General features: G+C 38.0%; 1 long non-coding RNA gene across 1 annotated transcript; it reads left to right on the forward strand.

Moving 5' to 3' along the window:
* Positions 1 to 2393: 2393 nt before the first annotated feature.
* On the forward strand, positions 2394 to 5084 carry LOC116054311. The gene is made up of 2 exons (XR_004106041.2): positions 2394 to 4972; positions 5044 to 5084. It is a non-coding gene; the product is annotated as an uncharacterized LOC116054311 (long non-coding RNA).
* Positions 5085 to 9469: the final 4385 nt, after the last annotated feature.

Below are 9469 nucleotides of genomic sequence, written 5' to 3' on the forward strand. Positions count from 1 at the left end.
GAACAAACAAAGAAAAAAGCGATGACTACAGATGATGAAACTTCAAAACAAGTGAAAGTGAGATCCAGAAACATAACTGCATTATTATTCTAAATCAGGCTTAAAAAACTTTTTGTGCAGAGGAGAGAAGATGATTTTGATTGTGAGCCATCCACTTACAAATATCCTAACTGTTATCCAGGCATTTATTCTAAAATCTGCTCTGTAAACATGTACATAAAAAGGGTGTGATGATGCTTAATTTAATATTAATTACATAATGAATATCTCATGAGCCTATTATGAATGTGCCATGTAAATCTCAGTTGGTGTTCTGCTGTTATTGTATTTGTATCTCTCTATGAACAGTCTTGTGCAGTTAACTCTTAAGTAAATGGAAAAAACAAAAGAGGGCCTGCATTGGCCCCAAAACATGTATTGTCTGCTCTAAGTATATGTTACTGAGTCTAAAGCTTAGATAAAACGTGATACTGTGAATCTGTCTGTGTGAACTGACTATTTGGTTCAAAAGGTATTTTACATACTTTAAATCTCTAGTGTTGGTGGTGTCTATTACATCTTTAACAGGAGCCGATTTTGAAAATGTGTAGAGCAAAGATGTTAAACTGTAAAAGAAAAAAAAGAAAAAAAACCCCTGCATTCATAAAATAACTTGTGAGTGAAGGTTACAAAAAGCTATAAGTGACATGGTAGACTCTAGCGGCCATATTGGAGGTCCTTAGCTCTTCAATCTGTACAATGGCATTGTACTGTTGTTCCTGTGCTGTTCATTCGAACCTTTACACCCAGGTTCTGATAAATCTTTTTTGGGGAAAACTCTCTGCAACGTGTTGTTGCTCTTACATGCTGGGAACATAAACACCTTCATGAGCAGAGTAGAGCTGCACTTAACATACACCTAAACTTAATCAGTGTTATTTCAAGGAAGCAAAACGTAAATTGTTCCAAGTAAGGCTGTGTTTAGACATACAGCCACAAAGAGCCAATGTCGTTTTTAGTGGAAACCTGCTACGTAAGGAGAAAATATCCTCAAGAACTTCATCTAGAGTGTAGAGAGTAAGTACTGAGCAAAATCTCAGACAAAAACAAACTGATTGTGGTGGAGACTGGGCACTTTGAAATACATTTTGTTTGCTTCTTCTAATTTATTATCCGTTTTTCCTTATTGGCAAATTATGAGACTACAGCTGAGTCATAAATCAGTGTTAAATCAGATAGAAAATCCCTAATGTATGTTGACAGTAGCAGTGTGATAATGATGTGCATTTTTACTGACAGCAAGTGATAGATTAATTTATACTGTTGCATTTGCTAAACCCTTTCTGAATACTGACAATGTGCCTCGCAATATCTTCATAAATAATGTTGTAATGAGGAGTGGGAACTAAGATGCTTTAAATCTATTTTCACTATCTCAGGCTTTAAGCCGAATGTACACAGTATTTGACTGCACCGCGTTTTGGGAGCGCTCCGTTTCTATGTCCACTGGAAACGTTTCAGAAGTTGTGTTCTTCATTATGTTTCGCTGACATGTTCCGTGTTTTACAAGCATAAATACAGTGGCTCATTTAGATGTGCTAACAGATGCTCTTTGGCTTTACTTCATTGTGACAACCTTTAGTTGCTTCTATATTTTTCTGAGATCACATATTCTAAAAGTCAATAAAGTAGATATCACAGCACAGCAGCTGTCATTAACCTGTAATGTTGATAAAATACAGATTTTATGTGCAGCTCAGCAGCTTGGTAATGACTGCTGGTCAACATAGTAGTTATGAGCCCCCATCAAATTTCATACTCATTCCATTATCTGACAACGGAAACAAAACAATATTTAAATGAGAACAACTATATTGTGATCCGGCTGCATTAAAACACAGTATATGTGATCAAAGTGAGCAGGAGGAGACTGAACTTTTCGCCATCTGTTTCTCTAACTCCAAACATGAAAAACAATTGTACTGTGTATGTGTAAAGACAAAGTCAGAATCTAACGAAATTACAAATGTATTTCAAGTCAATTGCCAATAAATACAGGCATTTCTATATATTCACACATATGAATTTCACATCAGAGATGGCAGCTGTGCTGGAGCATGATGCAGCCGGATGCTGTGAACATTGTCCGTCTGCTTGTGTGAGGTGTGAAAGGACAGAAGTAATTAGGGCCAGATCAACTTAACTGTTACCGGAGCGCTTCAACAGCAGATTTTATCACTGCCACTGCTGCCGTTGTAGAAAAAAAAAAAGAGATGGCTCAGCCAGCACTAAAAGAATTTGACACTCGTCATAAGCAGACAGCTTTAATCTTGAAAAATTGTCCACAAAAAATCATCAAAAATTGTCCACTAAAATCATCTATATCTACAAGAAGGACTTTTTGCCACTCAAGCATTTTAACCAATGTGACAGTTGGGTGTCACACAAGACTTGCTCTCTAGTGAAAAGGCTTAATGTCTCCCTTTTGGGTATGGCTTCGTGATGTGTTTACACATGCATCAATGCATCAGCGAAGCGCCTTTGTGGCCCTGATTTGACCCCTTTTTGAAGAGCCAGTTCACATATCCTCATTGAATACTGCTACTCACTTTGGGTGAGTGCTATTATCTATTATACATTCGGACAGAATGTATCTTCCTGTGATTTTCTGACAGACCGACCATCTGGAAACCTTGTTCATATATCCGGTTTATAACTAGATGCAATTGCACGCTAAAGGTATGATAGCATTTATTTAAATCTGAATTCATTTTGAATCCATTAAATGTAGTTTGGTACAGCCTTATGAAATTTTAAGTTCTGCTTGAGAAATCTGGGGAGTGTGACTAGCAATCATAAATCCAAAGTAATTTACAAGCCTAATTTAGGAATGAGCCACAGCATCAAAACATCAGGAGTTCATGTCAGTTTGTTTCGCTTATAGCCTCACAGCTACGGCTGCGTATAGCTAAAAAAAATGTTGGATATCAAAGCCAAAACAATAGCTGAGTTTTGGTACTGATTCATGTTTATTCTTTTTGCCACATATGCCAAAACTGCTTCCTGCAATGAACTTTGCCTACATAGAAATATATTCTGAGGTTTCCTGATTTACAACAGGACAAAAGTGATCAAACAATAAGTAAACAAGGCCAAGATTCAGTCCAACCATTTGATGCCAACTTTCAATGCTCTTCAATACCCAGTGCTACTCACAACTCAGGCGTATAATTCAGCATTTCCTATTATACAGTGAAACCAAAAATCTGTCATAACTATGTAAAAACATTTTTGTCACAATTTTCAGTTGAAAAAACAGCTGTTTAAGCAGCCATTTGCATTGATTTATCCCTGCCAAGGAAGTCAGTGGAATCTAGGATGTGTCTAGATGGTAACCCTAGATTTGCGATCTTATCTTAACCTTAACAATTCAAGCTCAATGCCTAACCTCAACCATCTAACCTTACCCATTCAAAGTCAATACATAACCTCAACCATCTAACCTATCCCATTCGAGGTCAATGCCTAACCTCAACCATCTTGCGAAAGTTTTGCAAATGTTGGGTTACCTTTTTGACACGACTTCTAAACACCTCTAGACTTTTGATGGCATTCAAAGCATTTCTTGTGAGACATTCGGCACAAATAAGATGTTAAGTATGGCACTCCAGTATTGAATGTAATGAATTTGTACTTTTGGTGCCTGTGGTGAAAAAAATGGGGATCTATAGACTCTTGTTACCTTACCTACCTGTATAGTCTGCATGTAAATATCTTGTGCATGTATGATTTTTGTGTCTGCACTTACACATTCTTAAAAAATGTTAAATAACAATTTTAAAGATTTATTTGTTGGGACACATGCAAGATAGTAGGTTTTTATAGAAAGTAATGAAGTAAATGGTGTCCTATTTAATTGTGAAGGGCTATTCATCACAATATATCCATACCAATATACTGTATATTACCTCTGTGATTGTCTGCAAAACTCTGCAAGGTTTAGTCAAGTTTCTGAGTATCAACAAATGCTTGTGAATGCCACTGCTTAGTGGCTTTAGTGGTATAATGAGTATTTTATTTGGACATAATCTGATGTAATTTGCTATATTTGAAGAGGATTGAGAATTGAATTACTAGAAGATTTAACTGCTGTGCCTCTGGTAAAAACAATCTCACATAATGAAATAAAATTTTAACAGATTTTGCACCAAATATCTGACACATTGGGGAATACAAAGTTGGCCTAGTGACAACATTTAAATAATACAATTAAAATTAAAAAATACAACTGCAATATTATATTGGCCTGATAGATGCAATAAACTGAATAGGAAATCAAGTAAAAAAGCATTCACCGTTTATGTTTCAGATTTGATTTATGTTATGCACATGGCAACCTAACTGCTTTATGTATGTTCTGCCTTACTGTTGTTAAGTACTGGTGAGACGATGAAATACGACCCAGGAAGTCCAGTTGGAGTGACAGATTAATGTGTTTCAAGGCTTACCAGAGGCCGAAATACTGCACATTAGTTTGTATTACCCACAGACAGGATTTTACAACTCCGACGAGAAATAACGGTGGCAACCATTTTATGTTTCGTCGTGATGATCGTGAGGTGAACAGTAGAAACAGTGTTCAATGAACTGTCTCAATTCAAACAAATGAGAGGGCTGCGTTTTGTCACGTTTTGGCTATTTTGCAGAGGCACTGACCTGCATCCGGCATCTGTGCCCCCCAAGACGATTGTGATTGGTTTAAAGAAATGCCAATAAACCAGAGAACGTTTTTCTCCTATCTCGGAATGTTGTGTGGACTAGCCAGACTCTCCTCCGCAGCGCTGTGATGGTAGGTCTGGCAATGTGAGATTTACTGGAGGGTAACTGGCTTTGCAGTGAATTATAGGGGCCATGATATAATCAGTGCACAATGAGATTATTTGATGCATATGTAAACAACAGACATGGTAGAGATTAAGAACACTTTTACACCGTCAAAAAATACAGAACCAAGAGTCATTCATTGGGCGGTTTTGCTAGTCACGGGTGAAAGAAATGAACCAGGTCTGTCCCCCCAGTTAAAAATAATGAATCACCTACTGACCAAAAAAAGTTGGTTTGATGTTTGTTTTTTTTAACAGCGAGACTTAAATAAGTTTTGGTTGGTTATCTGTTTCTAAAAAAAAAATAAAAATCTAAAAATGTTTTGATCAAAATAAGGTCAATACTGTGATAATCAAAGAGATTCACTCGGGATATTTGAAAGCAGAATATAATAAACCAAGACCACCAGAAGCCAAATCCTCTTTGACAAGCCAGTAGGGAGACTATTCATAAATCAAGGATTCATGAATAGCTAGAAGCTATTCTGAGGATGACTAACTATATAATTGATTTGGCTTTTATTTGATAAAACAGATTAGGCATGAAAGGGGAGAGAGAGGGGGTATGACATGCAGCAAAGGGCCACAGGCCGAAACCAAACCTGCGGCCGCTGCAGTGAGGACTAAGCCTCTGTACATGGTACTCACGCTCTACCAGGAGAGCTAACCAGGTGCCCTCCATTATCCTTCTTAACGATTTCTTTCGAATACACAGCAAACAACACACTCGCATATAATAAAAGCAAAATAAACACCCTAATATTGTAAATGACTGTATTTTGTTTTTTTTGCTAAGAAATGTTTCTGGGACAAACATTTTTGATAGATGACTAGAATATTTGCGCACTGAATTCATCCTGGCATGGTGCTTTTCATTCTTTTTGAAGAGTCTGGTAGGACCAGGCTAGTAAAACACTGCTTCATCATAAAATGTATACCGTGGTATTATTTATTTTCAACAAAAATACAGGGTAGCTCTTAACAATTTTCTGTAATTATTTTGTCTATAAAAAAAGATGCAAATGTGTCTCAAGGGGAAGAAGGGTAACAATAAGCCTGTGTTTGAAATTCACTATACATGCCATTTTATACTGTAGTGGTGTCCAGTTGTGCAGTATGAGTTTGTATACCTTGAGTGCAAACTATCCCACAGTATAGTATGTACATTTGAGACCAAGGGATGACTTTCGATGCAGAGCCATGGCCAGAATAATTTCCGATATTGTCTTATAAAGTTACCAACCAACACAGTATACAGTCTGTGTTGGTTGGTAACTTTATAAGACAATATCGGAAATGATTCGTTATTATTGTGACTAGGGAATTTTTTCAGTCTACCTAGTTGAAAAGCTGGATACTTGCCTTCTGTCTTTCTGTGTTCTACATACACTCAGTTAACAGAAAAATAAACTTGTCTATTACCATCTTGAACCACTTTTTATCTCATAGAACCCTTCTTGTACTAAGACAGGATGCTATGGAAGAGGTATCATCTCTTTTATCACATGAACTATTAAGCAGCTTAAAAAGAAGATCATAACTTGTGAGTGAAGGTTAAAGATCATGGCTGATGTCAAACATGTTTGGTGTGCAGAATATGCACAGTTTTTGTGCCATGAATTTGTTGTACTACTTTTATGTTTATGTAAAATAAGCAAGTTTTCCTGAAAGAGGCAAGGTTACATTCATTCCTTTGTTCTTTCCTTTGGGGATGCATAATGCCCATGAGTGTATGCACCTGCACTGTACTGATAAGCTGTTGAGCTGAGCTTTGGCATCAAGGTTTTGACCTCCAGGTATTAAAAGACGCAGTGCATGGCAGTTGAATGCCCAATGTCTCCCACATTTTTCTTACAAAGCTGCCTCCCACTATGCAGTCTTAAACCATAATCACACCTTTTCAAAGTCATCCCTTCAAATGTTACATAACGGAAAATGAAGGAATGGTCGTCTGCAGGGACAAAGGTTCCATTTCTTTGGTCACTGAGTATATTGTTTCTTTTTTATTGTTTTGATAATACGCAGAGTATTGTATTAATGGAAAAGAAAGTTGTGGTTGTGTTATGCTTTTAAAAAATGGTCAAGCTCATTTCTGTCTTGCCTTTGTATCAAGAGATATTTCAATGTGCCCAAACTGTGAGAGGGTGCGTCTGTGTTCTTGTTACTGCAAAATGTCTGAATGGTCAAAAATAAAAGATATTGGTCTTGACTCATTAACAATAAAGTACTAAAATCTCTCTTTGGCACATTTATGTTTCAGAAACTATATCTTAACTTGCACTATTTGTTCCTTTTGTCTCAGACTTTGCTTTTATTTGTGTTTTTTTTGCTTTTAGTTATTTAATGAGTATTGTTGGAGGTGCCTGAGGCCTAAGGTTGTCATTCCCAACGACTACTTCTGTTATTGTGGTGCACATGACTATAAAGAACATTAAACCTTAAACCTTGAACCTAGTGACTCAGGTTAAATTCACACACTGTGGGTAGCAAAGATCAATGCCCAATAAATCTCAGTGCTCACAGGAGTTAAAGGTGCTGATTCATTTGTACATTTCAGCAGTCGCTGAAGGCTTAGGCCGGTTACACACTGGATGCGTCGCGCGAGCATGGCGTTTCTGTTGCTACCTGCAGATAAATTCAAACAAGACTGAAATGCTGATCTTTGCTCCAGACCATAAGATCCCACTGATCAAACAGCACCTTGGCTCTCTGGGCCCCTCTGTCAAATCCAGCCTCAGAAACCTGGGGGTTGTGTTTGACCAGGCCATGTCTTTGGAGACACACTCAAAACAGCTTGTCCGAAATTGCTTTTACTATCTTAGGAACATCTCTAAAATTCGCAAAATGTTGTCAAAGAAGGATCTGGAAATGATAATTCACGCTTTCATATCAACAAGACTTGACTACTGCAACTCTCTTTTTACCTGTCTGAATAAGTCTGCACTGAACAAACTGCAAATTGTTCAAAATTGTGCTGCTAGATTTTTAACAGATGCCCCTCGAAGGTCTCATATCACTCCAGTCTTGTCGGCTCTCCATTGGCTCCCTGTAAAATTCAGGATTGATTTTAAGATTTTAGTGCTGACTTTCAGAGCCTTAAACGGTCAGGCCCCACAGCACATCCTGGACCTTTTGAAGCCGCATTTCTCTGGCCGGACTCTTCGGTCCTCTGGCCAGAACTTGCTTGTAGTCCCTAAGACTCATTATAAGACCCGAGGGAACCTCTCTTTTCAGTCTGTTGCTCCCAGACTGTGGAACGCCCTACCCCTGTCCATGCGTCTGGCAGACTCTGTTGTCTCTTTTAAAAAGGATCTGAAAACATGTTTATTTAGGAAAGCCTTTGGTTGATGGGTTTTCACTAGTGTCACTTTAATTTTACATATGTATATACATTTTATATTGTTTGTTTTACCTATTCTTTTGTACAGCACTTTGTGATTTTATCTGTGAAAAGCGCTTTATAAATAAAATTTACTACTTACTTACTTACTTACTTGCGTCTCAGAAGCGTGGCGGCTGCGTGGATTCTTCTGTGTCATACACACCAGAAGCGTGTCTGACGCGGCGCTGCTCCTGCTGCTAGGTACAGGGAGGGCTGATCTCGGGACATAGCGCCGACAGATTCAAACTCTGAAAAATGGGTAAGTGGGCTATCTGTTTATACCAACTTTGTGTAGCTGTAGAGCCTATATAGCCTATCTGATCTTGGATCGTCACTCAGAACACACACTACGTTGTTATTGTAGCCTATCCTACCTTTTATATATAGGCTTGTCTTGGGGAGAGAGTTGTTAAACATAAATATATAGCCTACTGATTTGATTAAAGCAAGACAACGGCGGCAGTATTGACTGCAAAATATGTTACAGAATATTTTGTTCTGTATGACAGGTGCAATATTTGAAAATCTTTTCTCTGAAATTTTTTATTACATTTATATCTACATTGATGTCAAAACCTAGAGACTTTCAAACATCAAGATGTCATTTATTAATATGCATTCGTGTCTAAATGACATATAAACATATTTTCCTATTCTATTTTGCCTGGAAACACTTCCAACACGGTCGCGTCTCGCGTGATAAATAGGCGTCGGTTCTATTTCTAGCAGGCGCACCTCGAGCTGCGCGTAAGACGCGAGTCTCACACAGGCAGTGTGTAAGCTCTAACCTGTTAACATGGGAGCCGAAATATAAATGGACACGCCACGCGGCTGACACGCTCGCGCGACGCATCCAGTGTGTAACTGGCCTTATTTGACAAAGAATCAGACCAATTGCTGTAAAGTGCAATGTGCTGCATAACATATAAGAATGTACTTTTCGCTGTCTTTTTGTTTCGGCACCCGCCTGCACCCCCCACCACCGCAGCCTAACATGCACTACCCCCATTCATAATGAATGGAAAGACTTGCGTTTTCGCAAGGCAGTTGCTGCAGAGAGGTCAACGGATGCACAATACAGCCGTGCACACAGAAAATGGAAGACCCTCTGTGAAAAAGATATCATCTAAACTTAATTATCTTGTTAGTAATGCACTGATTCATTTCCTTCTTCAAAATATACTTTTTTTGTAATTCATGTTAATGTTACTTTCACAATCCTTCT

The sequence above is a fragment of the Sander lucioperca genome, chromosome 2, assembly GCF_008315115.2.
Source record: "Sander lucioperca isolate FBNREF2018 chromosome 2, SLUC_FBN_1.2, whole genome shotgun sequence".
Classification (NCBI taxonomy): Eukaryota; Metazoa; Chordata; class Actinopteri; order Perciformes; family Percidae; genus Sander; species Sander lucioperca.